Source organism: Heloderma suspectum, chromosome 2 (assembly GCF_057233095.1).
Source record: "Heloderma suspectum isolate Gila_16-S chromosome 2, 16-S_ref, whole genome shotgun sequence".
NCBI classification, from domain to species: Eukaryota; Metazoa; Chordata; class Lepidosauria; order Squamata; family Helodermatidae; genus Heloderma; species Heloderma suspectum.
In genome coordinates this window covers 223,374,167-223,397,978 of record NC_139459.1, presented here as the reverse complement: position 1 = coordinate 223,397,978, position 23,812 = coordinate 223,374,167, and the positions used below count along the sequence as shown (strand labels likewise).

General features: G+C 45.4%; 1 pseudogene across 1 annotated transcript; it reads right to left on the bottom strand.

The window, feature by feature from the left end:
* Positions 1-11,185: 11,185 nt before the first annotated feature.
* LOC146354124 (GTP-binding protein Rhes pseudogene) lies at positions 11,186-12,811 on the bottom strand (annotated as a pseudogene). The gene has a single exon (XR_014787412.1). The product of XR_014787412.1 is annotated as a GTP-binding protein Rhes pseudogene (transcript).
* Between the last annotated feature and the right edge of the window lie 11,001 nt (positions 12,812-23,812).

Genomic DNA, 23,812 nt, shown 5'->3' with positions numbered 1-23,812 from the left:
CTCCAGGATTAGAGGCAGCATACCTCTGAATGCCGCCAGTTGTTGGCAACATGAGCAGGAGAGCACTATTATGTTCATGTCCTGCTTGTGGACTTCCCACTGGGGCAGCTGGCTGGCCACTGTGCAAGCAGAACGTTGGGCTACTTAGGCCTTTGGTCTGATCCAGCAGGGCTCTTCCAATGTCCTTACGTTCTAATGGAGCACACTGAAGTGGTGGTGGGCCATATTGCTCTCTCCCCTCAAGATCTCCTCCCTCCGTGTGACTACATTTGCCCCCTCTCCTGCTCCTTCTGTGTGCTTCTCTTCTTACTCCTATTTCAAGTTAGAGAAGGAGAGCTTGGCATGCAGACGTATGAAGCCCTTGATAGCCTAAATCAGAGGTTCTCTAACTGTGGTCCGTGGACTCCATTCCAGTGATTTGTGGAAAGGATGCAGAACAGTCAAGAACATCTGCACGTAGCACTACACTTGATCTGTTTTTTTCTGATGAAGGCTGTTTTGACCAGGGACAGCTTGTTGAACAGCACCTGTGATTTTCATAATATGGTGCTGGTGCAGTCCGTGGAGGCTGGTGGCTCTGATGTCAGTGGGACAGTGAATCAGCTCCAACTTTCAGTCAGAACTCTAAATGAGCTATCCAAGCTGCTTTTCTCCAAATTTCAGTTCTGACTGAAACCCGGAGCAGATTCATCGCCCTACTGACATCAGAGCCACCAGTCTTCACTGGTGCAGTCTACTCATTTGTTCCTAAAAATGTACCAGTTCGAGGTAACTTTGCTAAACTAGCCCTGAGGTTAAAGCTGACAAACTTTACATATGAGTTCACATAACTTTGTATGGTTATTAAAAGTTGAGTTAATATGTGCTTTGATTTTTACAAAAAAAACATAACCCAAAATGTATTAAGGTCTGCCAAGACCCCAAACATTTTCAAGTGGTACGCGCACATGCACGCACACACACACATACGGGTTTGAGAAGCATTGGCTTACAGGTAGTGAAAGAACACACTCTGTCCCATGTGCCTATAGCTCTCTGACCACCTTTGAAAAAGACTAGGTATTTCAAGCAGCCAAGAGGAGCCAAAAGGAGAGAGAGACAGACTTGAATCAACAAAGAGAGGGAGGCAGGTGAGGCCTCTTCCTCAGGTTGCCAATCCCTTCCTTTCCTCATTTGCCAATGAGCTTTTCTACATGAGACATTTGTTGTGCACTCATCATTCCCTACTCACAGTTCTTTATGGGTTCTTTAGACATCGTTGGGACCGTCCAGTTTCGCTTCTGTTTCTAAACAGCGCTTTCCACGAGTTTTTTTTTTTAGCTCAGGGAAAATGGGGTATTGTTTCTGACTGGTGAAAGAAAGTGTGATTTCCTCTTGTGTATTTGCACTATTCCGCCATAACACACTGACCCCTAGAGGTTATGTAGTGGAAATGCAGGAAAGGAAATGCTCGTTGTGTAGAGCTTGGATCTCAATTCTGTGACAAAACCGAAAGTAGATACAGCGGATTAACAGCCTGATGTAGAAAGCCCAATGGCCCCAGCTCTCCCTTCCTTCCCTGCTGTATGAATGAAACTTTTGCTTCTGGCAAGGAAAGGATGGGGAAACATTGGATGGCAGCTTCAGAGGACCAGACAGAACCCATAGGACACCACCTCTATACACCAAAGCTAAGTGAACTAAAAATGTACAGTGCATTGTGGGCTTTCTGGTCATTGCCTTTTAAGAAGCTGCAAATAAAAAGCTTGGTAAAATGACGGGATGCTTTCAGGCAACCTGCAAGGTTCCTGCCAGCAACAACAAGGGGGGTATTTCAAGAAAGCCTAATCAAAATGAGCTAAATTAACTCAGAGTCCAGTTTACTTCATGAAAAAATATAATCAAGCTGTCAGTAGGGCAACAAGAACAACCTCAACAACACTTAAGGAAGCACTTTGTTTCAACTGACATCACAGCACTCCAGAGCATGGGCAACTGTAGCTAGAGTATCTCTATCCAGATAGGATCAAAGTCGGTATATCAGTCTGAACAGATAAAAGGTGCTCCGTGCCACCAAGGCCACCTGCACCTCCAATGAATGTGCTGGATCTAAGAGCACCCGCAAACTATGAGCCTGAGCCTTTGGGGAGTGCTACCCCCTCCTGAACAGGTCGACTTTCACTCATCCTAAAGAGTCCTGAAGAGCAGGTGGGAGGGCCCTACTTTGTCCAGACTGCAAGGCCAGCCCAAGACATTTTGCTTTCTGAGGCAAAGGACAAGATGGCACCCCACCCTCCCATTCCAGCTGACTAGTAGTTGGATCTTACTTCACTACTGGTGATGGGACAGCATCTTCCACCACCCCTGAGGGCAGCTGGCTAGCTTAGGGGGCTCAGGGCAGGCCACATGGCACACACTGCTCTGCACTCAAACACCTTGCTGCCACTGCCCACACCCCAGCATCCATTGCTTCAGGCCTCCATTGCACTCTGCCTAATCTGAAACTTTTACCATTCTCCCCTCGAAACAGGGGACTCCATGTGTACCACCAAATGGTCACACTACATAAGGCCAAACTAGGAAAAAAATGTCAGAGATCTAGCTTCAATCTCCCATCTCATTAAATTCTTTTAAAAGCATTGGACGGGTAGGGTAGAGAATGGAATCAGAACTGGGAGAGGAGGAGTTTAACCTTTTTCCTTCCTGCTGTGGTCTCAAAGCTTCTTGAAGAGACAGGAGATCCCATTACAAAGCACCCAACTCCACATCTTGTCCAGTTCAGCCCTAACACACTAGCTAGAAAGCTGAAATTAGGAGCTGGCATAATACCTCAGGGTTCTGCCATCAGAATGAGGAGGGGTCAGGAGTCAAATATATAATATTTACTTAGCTTTAAGATATTCAGTGTGTAGCAATGTCAATTAAACAAGAAATGTAACTATAGAGACCAAATGCAAACAATTAGAATCCCAAACCACTGTTAATTTCAAATACAGTGTTAGGGTTATTAGGATAGCCAGAGTAACTTTCACACTTTCTTGGACTCCTGTGGCTGGGCTCTGCTGCTGAGTTTTACCATTCCTCACTGGCGCAGGGCTCCTCTTCCTGTCTCTTTCTCTTCTTCACATCACCACTGGGCTGCTTCCCTTATCTTCCGCCTCAGTGGCTCCTCTTCACTCTGCTGCCTTCTCTTGTCTTTTCTCCTCACCTCCTTGGCCTTCTCTGCTTGTCCACCAGCCATCTCTCTCCTCTTGCCCCCTCTGCCTGCCCAGCAGCCACATCATTTTTAAATTAGCCATTCACTCTCTTTTCTCCATTCTGTGGTGCCAGTCTCACAGCTCACATCCCAACACAGTAGGAACGGGTATTATTACCCTTCCGTAGCTGAAAACATCTTGATTATGAGGAGCACTTGACCATGAGACATTTTTACATAGTTCTCTCAAAATGGAGGGCATGTTCAAAATCTATACAGTGTTCTCAGAATGGAGGGCATACCCCCCGCCCCCTCCCCCAGGCTAGCTAGGCAGATGAAATTTGGCAGACATATATTCCAATATACCCTGATTACTAGAGGAGTGTGAAAATGGGGCATTCTGACACTGGCTTTTGCATCATGATACAGGGCAGCACTCCAGCACAGAGAAAGCACAACTGCTCACGGGGATGGTACACTGGCCTGTAGAAGTCCTGTTCTCTGTTCACACACTTGAATAAGCCATGGCTGGATTTCTTTTAACAGCCAGGAATTTAATCTATCCATGGAACATGCAAGCTTTCTTGGTAATATATTTATACGTTATGGTAAATGTCAGAAATGTGATGGCACGTTTTCAGAGAGGTAGCTGTGTTAGTCTAGCACAGCAAAAACAAAAGAGAGTCTTAGGGCACCTTAAAGACCACAAACGCTTATGCCAGAATAAATTTGTTAGCCTTAGATCCTTTGTTGGTTTTTATTAGCGCTGTTTCAATGGTAATTCTTACCAATTTAGGAGACCAGAAGTTGTGTCATGAGGTTTGTAGATAACAGGGAGAGAGACCTATCCTCCTAAGTCTTACAACCTAAGAGAAAATGCTTCCAGAGTTAGTGAAGTTTCCCTATTTTTTAAGGGCATCCAAAACATTTGAACATATAAATCCTAGCAGTTGCTTACTTAAAACACCCTTTGATGGCTTCTGCCTTGATGCTTGTAGCATTTGTGATTCCGGTTTACCTATAACATTCTCTGACCTCAGAGACACGTCTGAGCATCTGTTCGAAGACTGGTGCATGAAAGTGTTTTTCAGGTTCAGCACCATCTATTTCTATTTTGTGTCATTCTGGATGACAGCTACCATACATTTATTTATTAGTATAGATTGTTCTGCATATGGCTTTTCCCCAAATGAGTCCCAAGACTGGCATCTTGTCAATGGAGCAAGAATTCTCTCATGAACAGATGTTGAATCTATTTTTGACAGTGCAACGAAACTATATTCATGAATGGAGTATGAATCTGTGCCTTGAATGTATGAATGGAACTGGATTTGCCTTGATTTTCTTGTGTTTAAGAATGTACACAACTTTATAAGCACTTTGCATATTTCCCCCCATACTATATATAAGTTTATGTTTGTGAATATCTTATCCCATCTTTTCCAAGAATCTTCTGCCCTCCGCCCCCAGGTCATGTCAGGGGCTTTTTCTTTATTTATTTCATTTCTATACCACCCAACCGCCAAAGTTCTGCTTTTGACATTAACCTTGCCCCTTCTCACCCTCCATCCCTCAAAACATGTGACGTTAGTGCAGGAGGAATTGTCCTGTGGCAGAACTGAGGGTAATGGGGGTGATGTGGGACAAGCCAAGCCTGACAGGGTGCAGACAACACGAGCTGGCTGATTCGCACTTTACATTTTGCACCCAGGCGTGGATGCCCAAATCGTACAGCTTGGGCATATAACACTCATAGCTGGAAGCAGGGCTCTGAGTCTTTCACAGTCACTGCTTTGAAAAAGACATGTCCTGAATTCTGAATAAAAGCAACACTCAGACTTGACAAGATGCACATGCATTTTATGCTAGGTTATCCGTACCTAAATGCAAAATGAATTCTGGCCTAGAGGAACAACATGCATGTTAGCGGATGGATGCCTTTGTCTGTAGGCTGGGTTGGCCACATCAATGATACACATGTGACCCAAAGTGAATATTGTGCAGGATAGGTGAGTATCTAGGGTGACACTGCCCACAGATTTGTGCCAGCAGACCATTTCATGAGTCAGTTTATGGACTTCTGAATTGGTCTTCTAATTATATTGAGATAAGTGACCATTTCAGATAAAACCAGCAGAGGGTGCAGTTGGCTTGAGTTAAGCCACGGTTCAGGCAACTATTTTGTATGTAGTCTCCTGTTTCTGACCTAATTAAGCGGCGGGAGGGGGGTGTTTTCCTTGGATCGTTTACAACAGAAAAGGAACCAAGGATCACTTATAATCGTGGCTGAAATCAGCACTGGCAACTCCAGACAGTCAACAATCATGTAACCACACTTACAACTCTCAAGTTATTGAACACTAAGCATAACAATCAGGTTATTCGCTCAATTGATATATTTCCACAGACACTCTAGGGACTAAAATATTCAAGAACATTGATAGAATTCACCCCTTACAGAAAACTACACTGTTATAGGAAACAGGTGCTAAGTGTCCCCTTCCCTGTCTGGTGGCCAAACATCCCTTGATAACTGGGAGACTTTTTAAACCTCCACGGGGATTTCCTAAGGGGTGTGAGTGTGGGCTCCTTCACACGGGGCTTTTACCCTGCTATGGAGATTGCTTACTCACAGAAGTTTGTGGGTCCTGTACATGACGCAGCCCTCCTCCAGGGAACCTCCTGCTCTTTGTGAGCTCTATTGCGTTGTTTTCCCTGACAACGAAAGTCTGGCATTTTCCCTCCTCCCACCATGGAGTCGATATAAATAGGGTCTACTGTTTAAAGTCGCTTTTATTGCAAATAAAACAACATCACCACCTAGTGGCATTGTAATGAAACACACAGAAGTTTAGTTTTTTAAAAAAGCCACGTGGAGAGGACCCGATCTAATCCCACAAAGATTCCGGAAGCAGAAGCCCTGGTAAATTGCAGGATTTTTAGCCTTGTGTGATGAGGCCTTGTATCTGTAAAAGCAAGGCCAGTGTCAAGGGTAGGCATAGCTGAGCCCACACCCCAGCAGGGTCCCACAGACAAGAGCCCCCTGGAGTTGCTCTTGCTCTTCCCCACTACAACCGGCTTGTTCACCTGCCTCTCCCTCTGGCCCAGACCACAGCGGCAATGAAAAGGAGGAGGAGCAGATGCCAAGGCCTCCTTGCTCCCTGGCTCTCCCCCTGTCAAGCAAGCAAGCGGGAGCAATGGTGAGAAAGAGGAGGAGCGAGAGCAGCTGGTGGCCATGGCAGTGAGAAGGTAGGCTCACTAAGGAAGGGGGCCCATTGAGGGTGGCTTGCCCAAGGGCTCCCCCCAAACTTGGAGCCAGCACTGTATAAAATTATGCTTGATTTTACTTTTCACATGTAAGCTGCTGGATGCCTTCAGAGCCCAGCAGTATCCAGGGATCTTGTGCCTGTGGTAAAACGGCAGACTCCATAGTACCAACTGACTTTTCCAGTTTTGGATTTGCAGTCTTTTCATATGTGTGTCCTCTTAGACATACATCCCTGTGATTCCAATGGCACTTAATTCCAAGTAAGTATGCCTAGGTTCGTAGCCATAGGTCCTGAGCAATACTTTTAGATGCTTTATTAATTATTATCGCTGGTACTAGTCCACACAAGTTTCTGTTCTGGCACAGAAAATGCATAAGAACCATAAAAACAGCAAGATGTAGTCAGAGCTTCCAATATGAAACTCACAAAACTGAATGCAAGTCCTGTTGAAATCAATGGATTGAAACCAACAAATATGTTCAATACATTTATGGGACTTAAGTGGGACTTTAGTTTGTGCAGCTTCTTTTGTAGCACATTCATGCAACATACACAAGCAGTAAAGGCAGCATGATCTAAAGTGGGGATGGGGAGTAGAGATTAGGAACTTTGCACTTTAAATATATATATACAATTCATAGCTTCCCTATTTATTCTGAAAATGCATTACCCTGTATCAAATTATTTCTCCTTGCGTTCTCTATACAAGCTTGATATGTCCACCGTAGGAGCCAATCAAAGGAGAAGTTGTGCTGACATCTCCACTGCAAATGGTTTGGGGATGTTCTCTTAATAGTGGAAAATCTTTGCACAAATAATATTGGGTTATTTTTTTTCTCCTCTCCCTTTTAAGCAGCATGACTGGCAGACACTACAGATCAGAGTCTTCATTCTCATCCCAGGGATCAAAGCAGCCTGATGAAGCTACTTCTGAACTACCCACCAGAGACACGTGTTCGGGTTTGGCCATACCTTGCACGTAAATGTAGTCATGTTTCAATGGTTATAAGCAAAGAAGCAGCCTATGATGCTGCTGTCTTTGGGATACACATTGTACAGAGACTATAGGAAGGTGAATGTCTGTGATCTTGCAGTTATGCAAGTTATGCAACAGGTATGCATCTCTCAGTAGCAGTGACTGGAATATGTACCAACTGCAGTGGATCATGCATCACCGACCTCAGCATGTTGTGGGGGAAGCAAAGTAAAATGGCCCTTTTGTACAGCTATAGGTGAAAGTTTGGGTGGGCTGAAAGCCTCTTCAGAAGGTGGGTTCCTGCAGCACTAGTGCTGTAAATCAAAACTTTGTAGAAACAAGAGGATGCATTCAACAATATGGTCCCAGGTGTAGAGTGACATTAAATATAAAAGAGCTGAGTTCAAATCTACCTCATTAATGAATTTACATCTTTTTAAGATGGGAAAAATAAGGGCCTATGATCGTTCCAACAGCAAATAAAGTAAGCTTTATAATGGATGTTCCAAGTTGGATATACTAGATTCTAATGTATGTAATGTGCAACATCCTTTATAACGTTTACCTTAATAAATACATAAATTTGTTTAATATGATTTTTAGGTCACCTTTAAGGGTAGAATCTTATATAACAAAGACCAAGAGCCAGCCAAAGTTGTTTTAACCCCCATTGATTTCAATGGGAGTTAAGCATTTAAACTCACCCATTGAAATTAACAGGAATTAAATGGACATAACTTTGGCTGGATTGAGTCCAAACTTTACATAGATCTGCAGCTTTATCCAGTTTTTTCTTCCTGTGTAAGGCTAAGTGTACATAACTGAGTTGAACATGTGTTCTTCCCCTGTTCACTCTCACCTCCACCTTTCTTTTCCCCCTCTGCTGCCTTCCTTTGTTTCCAGTTTCAGACTGTAAGCTTGTCAGGGCAGAGGGATGTCTTGTATTTTGTTACTCTGCAAAGCACCATGCACAAACTTATGATGCTAATACATATAATGGGCATACACCAGCCTAAAATCCTGCATTTAAAATGAGGCTTTCTACGTCCATTTTAAATGCAGGATCACGACTCCCTTTTTCACCCGCTTCCTTTCCCCCCTTCCCTTTCCCCCTCCTTCTCCCCGTAGCTGAGTCTTCCATTATCTTTCATTGATCTCGCTCCTCTTCTTGCCACTTTTCCTCTTTTCGCGGAGGAAACTGAAGCAGAACACAACGGGGTAATTTGGTAGCTCATTATCTGCGATCTATTTAAAAATGGAACAAAGGGCATTTAGCACAGGAGATGCCCTCGAGGATCATGGTGTCATGTAAAGAGCCCACAAACTTCCATGAAGGAACAATCTCAATCGCAGGATAAAAGCTCCGTGTGAAGGCGCCCAATAACAATAATGGATCTCTGTGTTCACCCACTGACATACACATTAAGGCTGGAAGTTATATTTTAGTGATGCACATCCCTAAATTGTGCTCACAGTTGAGAGAGAGAGGTGGTCTTCTCCTCCTCCTCCTCCTGCACATGGTTCAGACAATTATCTTCTCATTGTCACACATAGTACAATATAGACTCATTTCTCTTAAATGTGTTGGGGGATAACAAAAATACAGAGATGCCCAAGAACCTTCAGTTAAAAGAAACAATGGTTACCTATAGCTAATGGATGAAGGGCAGGCAGGCAAAGACTTCAGAAAACTAGGATTTCGGGCTAATAATGTTTCAGATGATGGTGATGGTACTGATGGTTCTCACCTGTTTGAAGACTCAGCGCTCAACAGCCGAGTGAAGCTTCCTAGTAGAATATACAACTGAAGCAGCCTTACCAGATCAGACCAAAAGTCGTCCTTCTGGTCCAGGATTCTTTGACTGTGGTTAATCCCAGATGTTTTCAAAGAAGCGTATAACAGCACAGAGCTCTAAGAGAATAGTCTAGTCCCTGCCACTGCTATCCCTTACACTGGACAGTCTAAAGGCCATCCTCAGTAGAGGAAGATAGTTAAGAGCTGTTGACATCTTCATTGCCCCAATCTCTGTGTCTGTTCTCAACTAACTATGGAAAGGTTTGGCTTCCAAATATTATCAGAATCTTGCAATGGGCTCTATGTGGTGCTGCCCTTGGACAGTGTTCAGAAACTGCAGCTAGTGCAAAATGCAGCACTCATATTGCTCTCTGGTGTCCGCATTGTAGATCTTACAACATAGGTCTTATACCAACTATGCTGGCTCTCAATTTGTTTCTGGGTCCAATTCAAGATACTGGTTCTTACCTATAAAGCCCTAAATGGTTTGGGGCCAGGATATCTGAAAGACCACCTTCTCCTGTATAAACCTGCCTGTAATTTACAGTTCTTCAGAGGCCCCGTTATATGTCCTACCACCAAGAGAGGTGACATCAGTGGGGACATAGGACAGGGCCTTTTCTGTGGCAGCACCTCAGTGATGGAATCTCCCTCAGACATGCCTCTCCTTTGCCTAGTGTTTGGCAGGCTGTAAAGCAGGGATGTTTTAAAGAAGCTCTGGCAGGGCTGCATTTGAGGGGTGGGCAGGGCCAAAGGGAAAATGGGGCAGGGCCAAAATACCAAAACTACCAGTGTAATTTAGCTTGAAGCTCTGACTGCCAGGAACTAAGCCTTAGGAGAGGTATTTCAGCTTTTAAGAATGGTGGAGCCGGGGGAGGGGGGACTGTGGAAAAGCCAGGAAACCACTGAATGATCGGTGGTCGGGGGGGCATGGCCATCTGGGGAAACCCAGAAGGCCAGATTGGGTCTTCAGAAGGCCAGAAGTGGCCCCAGGCCTGAGGTTTCCCACCCCTGCTGTAAAGCCTGGCATCGGATGTGTTTCCAATAGTTTTACCCTGCTTTCTCATTGTTTGAAAGATGGCTTGTGCTATTCATACATCAATTGTTTGGTTACGAGGTTGTATTTAAAGTTGCATATTGCCTCGTTGTGGGCCTGTTGGAGCAGAAATGCAATTTGTAACTGTTTTAATGGAAAGCAAGCAAGGAAGCAACAGATAGTCCCCCAATGGAGCTCAATTTAGGAGGGTGGAAATAGTAGGACAAATGAGGGACACACACTGGCCCTCCCCTTTCCTCCAACTTTAATTGCATTCAGTGCCAGTGTATATATGGCTTGATTTCAGTGCATGAAATATCCATCCACGGCTCTTCATTCCTTTCTGCTGTGACAGGACAAATGACATTTATCTGCTTCTCACCTTGGTAAAACTGTAGGGGCTAAATGGTTGCTATTAATCTATATAGCAGCTTTGAGTTGAAATCCTCAGCACATTAATCATGAGTGGAGAGTCCACCAATATCAGTGGACTTTACTTCCCAGCAAATGGGTTTAGAATCAGGGTGTTAATGTGCTAAATAATTTGCCATGTTTCTCTCATATCTTTGCCCAACCAGAGAGCTCATTAACGCTCCTGTTCTGAGAAGCCCAGCTGAGAGGGAGCGATCATCTGGCCATACCCATGAGCCTATGGCTCAGAAGGAATTTGAGCCACTGTCTCCTAGGAGCTAAACTGACAATCTTGTCCCTGGACTACAGGGTCTGTCACAAAAACCATACAAGCATAAAAATCTACACAAACTCAGCAGGGGGGATGTCCTACAAAGACATAAAGGCACAAGCATAAACCAGAACGTGGAAGCAAGAGGCTATGTAACTATCGGGTGACAAGGGTTGGAAAGTGGTATGACTTCCAATCACACCTTGCAACCTTGCAGCAAATAATAAAAATACAGCACGCCTTTGTCTGAGGACGGGTCTTTTTTTTATTAGATACAATGCTTGGAAAGTAAAACAAAAACAAACCAAAACTCATCTACACTCAGGCACATACTTCTTTCCACAATGTACAAACAGAGATGCCTCAGACAATGGCTAGGTCAGTGTAAACAAAATCTGCACAGGAGCACGTGTATACAAACATCAGTGCAGACATCAGAAGCAAAAGATTCTGGGAGGCAATGCAACAGACACACCTACACACACCTGCTGTTGAACAGTCATGAAAAGTTTCTTTCATGTCTTCAAGCATACAGAGCCTATTCAGTCAGTCACAAAATACAAGTAGTAAACAGGTGTCCCAGGGATTAAATGTTTCTTAGATGGACCCTCCAAAATACATGCCATGCACCTTGTCGACATCGGCCATGTTGTCTCAAATATCAGCCTGTTTGGCCACTCTAAGTCCCTAATTCATCCACACCGAGATGGGTCAGCAAAGTCCATGACCAAAGTCAATGACCATCTCTTCCAATTTACAGATTAGCAGTCTTTGTTGGAATCAGGAAGTTTAAATTAAGAGGTGTGCGCAAGTATCAAGGCTTCCCAATTCTTGGGCTGCAACTCAAAACTGACTGCATGAAAGGGGCACACAATTACCTGTGGCTTTGGGGCACTAAAAGCTGAAATCACTATGTCATGACAACTTGTTGAAGATCACAAATGGCTCCTGAGTCCCCCCCAAATGACCGAATGCCACAACGCTGATGTGGCGAGTGCAAGCTGGGCTCCATGCGCAGTCCGCCTTGTTTTTGCCAGAGGGAAATCTTGCCACTGTCATTCTCACATCATTCAACAGATGGTACAACTGTTGGCTTTGTTCATGGGGGGCCTGAGCAGGGGCTCCTTGGGGAAGGTCTCCCTTCTTCTGCGCAGGGCAGGGCTCAGCCGGCTGGGCAGGTTGGCTTGCTGGAGCAGCTCCCTGAAGACTTCCATCACATTCTCATTCTCCTTCGCAGATGCCTCCAGGAAACGGCTGTTCCAGTCGAGCTCCACCAAGGACAGGGCATCCTCAGGCAACACCTGCCTCAGCCCACCGGCTTCTGCCTTATTGCCCACCACAACGATGGGTGGGAACTTGTCCTCTTTCAGCTCAAGGATCTCTTCATGCAGAGTCTTCACACACTCAAAGGACTCGGCGTTGTCCACAGCATAGACCAAAGCAAAAGCATCACTGTTCTGGATAGAGAGTTTGCGCATTGCGGGGAAGGAGTAGCTACCACTGGTGTCCAGGATCTCCACCTTGATGGTGACTCCACTAACCTCATACTCCTTGCTGTGCAGCTCCTCCACTGTCCGCCGATGCTTGGGCTCAAAGGTGTCCTGCAGGAAGCGGCGGATCAAGGCCGTCTTGCCAACCCCGGCTGCACCCAGAAACACCAGGCGCACTTGGCTCTTCTCTTTCACTGCCAAAGACATGCTGCTGGGCCTGTGTGGGTATGACGGGCAGGTGAGAGACAGGAGTCCCAAGTCCCAAATGGGTATGGAAGCAACACGTGCCTGGTCTTTCTGCAATCTGGCTTTGGGAGCAGCCTTTCCTTCCACTGCCGCTCTGCAGGTTTGCTCACCAACTTCTCCCAGCTGAATTGCTGCTGTATGCACAGTCTCCCAGCTTGTCTTCCCATTTATTTATATTTCTCACACACACACACACACACACAGCTTCGAATGTCTCCTCCAATCTCTGCTGTGGAGAATGTTTGGGGGAGGGGGAAAGTGCAAGAGATGGAAGGATGCTCTGAACCAATCAGCTGAATAGTGTCCCTGAAATCCAACCCCAGCCCCTGGACAGAGAGAGAGAGAGAGAGAGAGAGGCACTCGCACACATCACACACAGCTCACGCTAGGTCTGGTTGCTTGAAGGAGCTTGGCTGCCTCCCAGCTACTGACTGTGTACACTCCAGCCCCCGCCTTTTGCCCTCCTTGGCGATTAGCTCACATTAGCAGGCAACACCGTCTCGCTCTTTGCAGCTCCCAGAAAGTTCAGGGCCCCCTTCATCTTCTTTGTTGGCAAATGGTACTGTAAGCGTTGGGGGAGCTTAAATTCCCAAGCAAACAACATGCATTTTTTTTTCAGACTGAGCCACTGAGTTATTTGGGCCCATCAGACTTGCAATTTGTGGCTAAGTGTTGGGGCGGGGGGATGAAGGTAAGCATCAATCAATGGGGGATTTCTTTCTTTTGCTAAAGTCAACTTTTCTTGTTAAATTTTTGGACTCTGCAATTTAAAAACAAAACAAAAAGCAACCCTATTCAGTATTTATAACAAATGAAGTTCATAGTTCAAATGTCAAGAGCATGGCTCTTTCTGTCATTGTTGCTTCATGTGTATTTAAAATAACAGATAAATAAAAGAGCTGGAAGGGATCTGAAGACCATTTGTCCCAAGTACCTAAATCAGGGTGGGAAACCTCAGGCTCAGATCCCCCTCTGAACAAACAAAGAGGGGAGGCAGCAGAACACCATGCAGACTGGAGGAGGGAACCCTCCCGGGACCTGAACAAAAAGCACTGCAAGTAGGATAATGGTGGGGATGTTCAACTGAGGTGCAACATGTTTGGGGTTTTAAAACCCCTTTTTCAAGGACAGTCTTGAAAACCTTGTTGCACTCTTTTCCACGATAAAAAATGTGTTGCTAAGTGTGCAGGGTAACCTTTGTGTTATGTGCACTTAGTAACTCGTGTTTTATTGTGAAAAAGTGCAACAAGATTTTCAAGAGTGCCCTTGAAAAAGGGTCTTAGGCTTCAATGAAACATCTTCACAGTTATCCTACTTGCAGTGCTTTTTGTTCAGGCACCTGGGGGTTCCCTCCTTCTGTCTGCATGCAGTTCCTCCTCTGCCTTCCTAACTGACCCTCGGGGTCTCCATTAATTTAGTCTCACGCACTTTTCAATGTGGCATCACACCATTACAGCTGGCTCATGACAGCCAAGGGCTGATGTTTCCAGGGGGATGGACGGGACCTGATTCAAATGAATGTCCTGAAGCCGATTAGTGCACCATGACTAACCAAAAGTGCCCTTTATTTTCATTCACTGTCGTTCCACAAGGGGCTCCATGAAACTGAATAAGGGAGGGAAAAGAGAGCCAGTGTAAAAACAAACGGGGAATTTCCACTCCAGCCTGTGATTGCATGATGTTAGCTGTTACTGCATTCTTTTTCATCATAAATTGTTGGTATCAGTTATGTTGTTAACCATATTAATTAATAATCAGAAGAGACAATTTTAAGAAAAAGCTGGTTAGCCCATGTCTCCCACTTGAAGGGGATTTCAAGGCAGTGACTGGGTTCACATGACACAAGGGTGGTTAATAAGCCAGGATGGTTAATAAGCCACAGTGGCTTGTTAACCACCCCTGCACATACCAGTTGCATGCCTCCCGGTTTACCTAATTACCCTTGCCAGGCACAGCTTGTTGTGATGTCCAAACCTGACAAGAGTGGTTGGTTGGGGCGGTCAGCAAACCACCCAGCAACCCTACAACAATCCATGGGTTCTGCGTGGTTTGTTAACCACCCCAGCCATCCACACTCACCAGGTTTGCACATAATGACAAGGTGTGCCTGGTGAGGGTAATTAGGTAAATCAGGCAGCGTGCATGGAGGTGGTTAACAAGCCACTGTGGGTTATTAACCACCCTTGTGTTGAGTGAAAGCTCATTTAAAGTCTGTGTGTTTTGTGATGCCTCCTGTGTGTGCTTCCATTTCTGCCCCTGTGTGAGGGCTGATTTGACATTTTTCCCTACAGGTGTACAGTGATATACAAACAAAGAAAGAAAAATCTATGTTGTCATGTGTGAAAATCACAGGTGTGTCTGTGGTACACTAGTAGGGATGCCACAAATGGAAGACATCGCCCAGCAAGAGCACACCTGGCAAAACAGAAAGTCGTGCTTTTTCCCCAGGTTCCTACAGCGATGGCCACACACTGCAATATTTTCTTGCCTAGGTGGACCTAAACCCAGAACAAAAGAAATAACAAACACGGGCATGCTCCACAATGCTCCCTGACCCCCACCACATGCACACAGCTTACTATTTCCTTTTCCTTTCTCTCTTTCTAAACATTTTTTTATAGGATGCTTTTCTCCCCCACCCCCACCCCTTGGTTGCAACAGGAGGCTGAAACTCTAGTACATGTGTATACTCACAACATTTTAAAAACAGATAACCAACAAGGCAAACATTGGGAGACTGTTGTATTGTGAACAAGTACCATAAAGTAGGGACTGTCCCTGATTAATTGGGACAGCTTTTCCATATGTTTCATGCCTTCTGACGAAATGAGGGCAAGTTAGGTCCCCAACCCACCCCTGATTCCAGTATTGTGGAATTTCAAGGTGTACCTGAGTCCTGAGACATTTCTGTGGTGGAGAATGCATCTTGTAGCACCTCTGCCTTGGGCAGCAAAATGTCTCGGGTTGGCTCTGCCCTCCCCCCCAGCATGCCTGTAGCTTTGTTTACTGTCATTTTCAGATCAAGTTGTATCTGCCAGAGATCATTTCAGCAATCAATGTTTATTGTTTCATATTATCTTTATCGTGACAATTTATGGGCAGATAAATGGACCAATGAAACTTTAGGAAAAGCAGATTTACAACCTGATACCAGATGTTAGGATAAAGGCCAATACATGTCATGTTGCTAAGTGATACAGGAATTTGTTACAGCATATTACAGGAATAGGCGAAAGCCAGCAAACATCAAACTTAGTCATCTCTAATAAGGATCAAAAGTCCTCTCTTGTTTCCTAATGGACTCACCATCACGTCGGTTTCTCTTCTACTGCAAACATGTTAGTAACTTTATTTTGCAAACTAATCAGTTGGATCTAGTTCATGGTGAAGGGGTGTGTGTGTGCAGGGCTCTGTATTTATTTTATTTTCCGTCTACCAAAACGCCAACCTCCTGTCCTGCATGGATGAAAGATGGGGGAGTTACTTCTTTTGCAGCTCCCATACATGCACCTCTTAATGTTTCTGGTAAAATGTGAGCTAAACTACCTTGGGAACGTTTTGTTTAAAAGGCGATATAGAAATACTGTAAAATAAATAAACATACTAAATAAAATGACATTGTATGATAAATTCTAGTACCTGTAATATCTAAAAGATTTGCATTTCCTTGCTAGGTTACTTTTGTTTATATTTTTATCCCACCTTTTATTCATTCATTCATTCATTCATTCACTCACTCATTCATTCATTCATTCATTCATTTATTTATTTAAAATATTTCTTGGCAGACTTTCAGGGCAAAAACCCTCTAAAAGTTGCTTACAGCAATAAAACACATTTTTAAAAATTCCTTGGGGAAACCCAGACTTGTGTACATGGTTATTCTTTCTCCCCCTCTCATTTTCACCTCACATCAACCATGTGAGGAACGCTAGGCTGAAAGAATGTGTATGCATGTGTGGCTCAAAGTGAGCTTCATGGCTGAGGGGGGATTTGTACCCAGGTTTCCCCAGTCCGAATCTCGCACTTTAACACACAATAACCGCAACATGACACCACACTGGATCACTAGCTTGTTTGGTTTGGGAGGTGGAAATTACTCCACGTAATGCAGGGGCTGCGGTGGCTTAGTGGTTAAGACGCTGAACTGCAGACCGGAAGGTTGGCAGGACAGCAGTTCGAGACTCGAGTGCTGCGTGACGGAGTGAGCTTCTGTCTTCAGTCCCAGCTCCTGCCAAACTAGCAGTTCGAAAGCAAGAAATTGCAAGTAGATAAATAGGTACCGCCTCGGCGGGAAAGGTAACAGCGTTCCGTGCCCCTCGGTGTTCAGTCATGCCGGCCACATGACCATGGAAGCGTCTTCGGACAGCGCTGGCTCTTCGGCTTAGAAACGGGGATGAGCACCGCACCCTAGAGTCGGACACGACTGGTTGGGGACACCTTTACCTTTACCTTTTTTTTAATGCAGGCTAAATAAGTTTAGTTGAAGTCATCCTGATAACTCAAGAAAGAAAACCAAGCTCTACTCAGCAACGGAGGGGACCATGGAAAGGAGAAAGCAAAGAAAACATGTTGTGGGTTGGTGGGTTGCTCTGGGTGTGTGCGCGTGCACATTATTTCATGTGTTTTGGTGCTGCCCCTCCTTTTTGCCAACCATGGAAAAATACCTATGATTAGCCACCATTTCAATATGTGGTGAAATCCCATCTCCCCCCCCCCCCACACACACACCTTTTTAAACATTTTACAGACAAGCAGTAAGATATTTTTACCTGGGCTGGCTTTTAATGGCTTGAGTTATACAGATGTTGGATAATTCATACAGGATACTTTATTATCTTAACTGATATTCTATGTATATGTTTTTAGTGAACGACTGTAGATTATTTTAGCATTGTTGAGCTAAAACCAAAATCCATTTTTTTAAATGAACCAATAACCCACTACTTGGACTGAGAAGTTGTTAGTGAATAGTAAAAGAGAATGACTTCATAAAGCACCCCCAGTATATCACACCTGGAGTCCGCTCTGTGGTTAAGAGCAGGATCAGTTTTGTCCACTGAAAGTGAGAACTGAACAAATGTATAGTTGCTATTTAAAATATGAAGTTGCTATTCTACCCTTTCTTCCTTTTTTTCCGTTAGAGAAAATTGTATCTTTTAGCTGCTCTGCTGTTTGAGTTCAAGCAGAATCTCTTTAGGCTAAGACATATGGCTCCAAATTAAAGCTGAACAGCCTTTAGAGTGCCTAGCCTACTGCCTGGGACGCAATTACCTGGTGCGGTCATTCAAGGTACATGGATTAACATGATTTCCCCCATGCCACTTGCTGGACTCACTGAGCCATAGGTGCCATTAGCAAATCCCAAGTTTGCTCTGGAAGTGCAGCAGTAGTAGCCTGATCTAGAACACATGACCATAACTGGGTGTTTTTAATGTGGTAACGTCAGCCTAAGTTGACTTCCTAAGTTGAGAAAGCAATCTAGGGGGTGTCTCCATGGTTGATTTGCTGCGAGCTGGCTCCATTTGAAGGTTGATCAGGGCACATGATGTTGTAACCATCCCTCAGCCACCTTGGAGCTTTTCGCAGAAAAACCGGATTTCTAGAGACTACTTTAAGTCCGATTCTTGTCCTTAAGTCGGGTTCTCGGCGGTATAGTTGCTGTGTGCCCCAACCCCTGCATTGACGTCAGGTATGCTAGCCCTGCCAGGGGTGTGCCTTTCACTGTGACCCCAGTCAAGGGGTGTTTCCTGTCCCTGGGTTTACCAGCACAAACCAATTAGTGTCTATTCAGAAGTAACTCCTATTGTGGTCAATGAGGCTTGCCCCTGAATGCACACTTTAAAATTTATAGAGATCCCGACAATCGAAATAGCACATTTTAAAGCACTAATTCCCTAAAGGCTATACAGTGCTATCTCGAAGCTGCAATTCTCTGCTGTTTGGTTTATTGCTGTTCAGAACTAATTCACACCTGCACAGCATCGAGTTAGAAAGGGAGCTAGTTTCCCATCCCTGTCTTTCCCAGCACAAACATATGTGTGTCTACTCAGAAGTAATTCCCAATGTGGTCAGTGAGGCTTGTTCCTGAAATGTGCATTCCTGAAGTTACTGAGATTCCTATGCATTGAAATAACGTGTTTAATTAATGTGAAGCTTCAATTGTTCACAACATCAGCAGCTTCAGGGGAGGGAGAACACTGTGCTCCTTTAATGATTATTGCTTTAAGGAAGTAATTAATGCAGGGGGAGAGAGAAAAGGAGATTGTATGCAGCATCAGGGGAGAGAGAACATTGTATTCCTTTAATGATTTTTGCTCTAAGAAATTAATTAATGCAGGGGGCGGGGAGAGGGGGAGAGAGAGAGAAGGAGAGTGATTTTTGTTGAGACACAGGCGGAATTTATCCAAGGAGATTTTATCCCAGGATTTTATCCAAGGAGAAAGAGCGGGGGAGAGCCTGGATGCGGTGGAGAGGGGTGGGAAGCCTCTCTTACAGGATGAGTAGCCCCTGCTAGTCAGATGATGTTCACTCCAAACCCCCCCCCCCCACACACACACACACCTGGAAGTATGTTCTGTGAAGTGACTTATACTGGTACGGTGCACCTGTTCATGGAGCCCTGCACAGACCAAAGCCAATTCCTAGGAAAATCCAGGTAAGCCACCATTCTCTTCTCCTTCCGTGGTCGTGGAGATACCCCTGGGGACTTCCCCAGCACATCTCTGGGTCTCAACCCATTGGTACCTCATAAAACCTTTTTCTTTTGAAGGGCACATTCTGTCAGGAGCCACATGCTGGCGGAGAGCAGGACCCAAGCCCAAAGTGAATGCGGCCAGCCCCTTTCTCTCTCTCTCTCAATCTCTCTCTCTCTCTCTTTCTGTCACTTCTCTCTCCCTGCTCCCTCTTCCTCCCCTCCCAGTGGGCTTTTGATGGAGGGACAGACCTCTCTCACCAGAGGTTTGAACAGATCTCTTGCAGAGGGGTTTTGAAATTAGGCTGAGGGCCCCATGAATTTCAGCTGAGGGCTGCTTGCAGCCTTAGGACTGAAGGTTGCCCTTCCCTGTCATAAAGCTTCCAAACATTGACTGAGTAAGGACTCCGTGATTTGCCTTCTGTCCATTTGAAACAGCCACATGGCTAATTCCCAACAAAATGGTGGTCAACACCCTGATGCAGTGTTATTTATTTCTGTTTCAAATAGCCATACTCATTCATGTTTAAGCTGTGGTGAGTGAGAATTCAACAGGTGCAGGAGTGAAAGAGCCGTTCTGGTTTGTGTTTGCTGTGCACATAAGCACTCCCCGACAGACCAGCCTCCAAGCAGCACTTCCCACCACCAGATGGTACACTGCAATGACACTGATAACAGAGCATCTGCCTGCCTGCCTGCCTGCCTGCCCATAAATGAGGGGCTCTTCGGACCTACAGGGCACTGTGTTGCTGGTAGTACTCTGAAATACAGGGTCACCCTTTATCCCCTGGGGCGGTATTCTTCTGCAATAAGGAAAAAAACTCATTCAAATACGGGAGATTTGGCCTCCCTTATCGGCCCATCTTCCAGAGACATATGGCCAGCCTCTTTTCGTAGTTCTAGTTACTCACTGTAACTGTAGTGTTTGTCCTAGAGAGCAGGCAGAGATGGCAGCAGCTGCGGCACCAACCCACTCCTCATCCTTGGCTTTCATTGCCTATTAATGCAACTAAATTGAGGGCTAATTCTCAAAGTTAAAAGCAGCCTTGCCCCAGCTGTGCCATCACGCTAAGCACTATTGACAGCCCCCGTCACAGTTGCCACATTGGCTTCACAGGCTCAGTCACGGGGTGCTGAGCAACTGGAGGGGGCTTGCAGACCTTTCAGCACACCTCATTTCTAGGACACAATAATGCCTTGGTAATCAGCAGCTCTCTCAGCCTATAGGACTTATGTCAGGGCTGCTACATCAGGGAGGGTTCTGTGTATACTTCCAGCTCTGTGTTATCCTCTCTTTCACTGGCTTCTGTCAGACTCTTGATCCTTTTGGTTTTGTAGGCTTCAGTACATATAGGCCATTGTTACATAAGATGGATGACTTTCCCTAATGGTGGAGCCCTTCTTTACAAGAGTTCTCCCAAGAACAATTACTGATAGGTTGCCATCAGTCAGGATAAGTCTCCTGACACACCCTGGTGTGCCCAGCTGCTTGAACAGACTAGGCCCTGTTGCCAAAGATCCCTCCCTTCAGCCCAGTCCTAGCAAATAATAAAAAGAAAGGCACTTGGGATTGTCTTATCCAAAGCCCAGACATAGAGAATCATGTAAAAAAACAACAACCTAGGAACACATGCAATAGTTTTGCAACCATGTAGTCCTTGCAACACCACAGCCAAATGTTCAGATTTTTTTTTTTAAGGAGTTTATTGGGGTTGGGGGGAATGGAAAAAAACACAGGAAGACAACAATCACACACACAGCATTCCAAATATAAATCAATAAAGTCAGTTTAACTTATCTAGTTACGTATTACCTACATAAGTACAGTCTTGGGTTCCAGAGCATATCCAGAATTCATTGTAGAGAGGATGATCTGAAAGAGCATCTTGGCTTCCAATTAGATGTTGTGAGAAAGATGAGGAGGAGTGAGCAAACACTTATTTTTATGGAAATCTTACTGCAATAAAAGCCAAACCACGTGTGTGTGTGTGTGTGTGTGTGTGTGCCTAAAGTTCTGGATGTGTATGGGGGAAGAAAGATATGAAATGCCTATTCAGGTGTCCCAGCATACTGCCAAGTTACCAGATGCTCCTGAGGGCACTGTTGATCTACACCAGAAGTAGAGGTTGATCTACACCAGAAGTAGAGGTTGAACTACACCAGAAGTAGAGGCTTGCCATCATAGCTATACTGTGAGCTAGGGTCTCATTTGTCTCTCCAGTTCTCTCTTCTCCCACCAGCTCATGCAGACTCCCATGCTCAAGAGAAGGTTCTGCAAATTCTCAGGTTATGCAGCACATTAGTTTGCCTACTATTTACCAGTGAGCCTCAGCCAATGGACTCAGCCAGCCATGCTTTTCATTCATAATGTATAGGCTCTGTGAACTTACTGTACAAGCGGGTTTGATTGTGTGGTTTCTTCCAACCTTATTTTCTCTGATTCTCTGTCAGCTGCAGTTCCTCAACTCAGTATCTTTTTGGAACAAAACTACACACCCACTTTTCTAATGTGTTCTAATGATGTTTTTAGTCATGTAAACAGTACATAAACAAGAGAGAATCAGACACGGGTGAAAAGAGGAACTAGGGCTGATCTACACTTCGCCTGCCATCGCAACGAATTCGGTGTCCTGTTGGGTTAAACACTCTTGCATTAAAACGTGATTATCCACACTTAGCCATTTTCCCCATTGCGGTGCTTCATCGAATGCACAAGCTCAGTTCACACTTGAGTGCTGTGCTGTTTTCCTGCTCTTAAAGATGGCGGCTCTCATTGGAGGATGAGAAACTCTTCCTGTTTCTGCTGATTCCACCCACGCCCACCGCGCAGCAGTGGTGTGGGAGAGGCTTGTCGTTTTCTGCATGTTTTCCTGGCCTTGGGGAAAATGACCGGTTTGTCCCTTGCCGCTGCCGCTGTAGCAGGTGGGGGTGGAGGGAAGAAGGAGGAACCTATCCTCTCCCCACACACACCTGCTGGAGGCCAGGGCAAGTGGCTGGGGGGTGTCTGCCAATGCTCTTTTCACCGCGCCAGCCCTTGACAGCCAGTGAGAGGAAGAAGGACAGTGGCGGTGGCACCCAGCGCTGGTGTTTGGGGGAGGGGCTGCTGGCATCTTCGAAGCTTCACGTAAGCCTGGTCAGTAGTTGGATGGACAACCGCCTGGGAATCGGGCTTCCCACATTGAGCAGGGGGTTGTTCTATCCCTTCAAATGAGACTATGTTTTACCTCCTTCTATCCCCCGCTTTGGCTTTTTCTTTTTTAATTAAGGTGTTATCTTCGAAGAATCGATTTTTTTTTCTATGTCAGGCATGATCTTTGAACATTTTAAGATTCGAAGATATGAAGCTTCGAATCTTCAAATCTTCAAAGATCATGCCTGAATTAGGGGGTGGGGAATCACAGAGAAGCCACGATTCTTTGAAGATAATGCCTTATTTTTTTAAAAACGCCAAAGCGGGGGGTAGAAGGGGGTAAAACGTAGTCTCATTTGAAGGGATAGAACAACCCTCTGCTCAAGGCAGGAAGCCTGATTCCCAGGTGGTCGCCCATCCAACTACTGACCAGGGCCGGCCCTGCTTAGCTTCCGAGATCAGACAAGCGCGTGCACATCCAGCCCTTTGCTTGTTGCTAAGGAGACAGGGGCTGCTGAAGAAGCTATGTGATCGGTAGCCGGAAGAAGACATGGGGCTGTCGAGAGCTGTCATTGGGCAGGAGGGAAATGCAAACACCGCTGCATATGAACAGGCGGGGGAGGAGACTACAACCGGATACGGTAACGAAGGCAGAAAATCAGAGCACATTAAGGGGAAATACCGGGATACTGGGGTATTGAAAGCGGGAGCACGGAAGTGGGAAATTCCAGTTCCAATTCAAGGCGGCTACTGCGTGATGTGAAAGGCGGGTGGTGAAACCTCATTGGAAGCGAAAAACCCCATAAGTGTAGATCAGCCCATGGGACAAGATGATAAACTAGGTGGAGTCTTTTCTGACTCATGGCTTGGATTCAGAGGGCTAGAGGAGGAAACCACTCATAGCAGAGTTTCGTCTGAGGTCCTTCTTTTGAGCACATGTGCTGGGCAACAAGCCAACTGGAAAATTCTACGGTCTTTGGAACAGCCGATCAGTGCAGTTCGAAGCGTGTAACTGAAACAAAACATGTAGGCTTACCTCAGAGTAGACTTGCACATACCTAAGAGACTATTTGGACCCTGGCCTGTGCTTCTGTTTTGCAAAGGACAACCAAGAATGGGGAATCATAAGGCTAGCCTTTGGGGAAAGGGACAGCATTCTCTGAAAGAGGACAGATTTGCCGTTGGAATGTGCCAGACTGAGAACGTTGGCAGTGGCTGTCTGGATGACTTTGCCATTTCCTTGAGAGAGAGAAGAGGGGCTATAAGGAGCAGCTGTGAGCCTTGCTGTCTGTCACCACCAATTTGCTTACTTGTCCGTA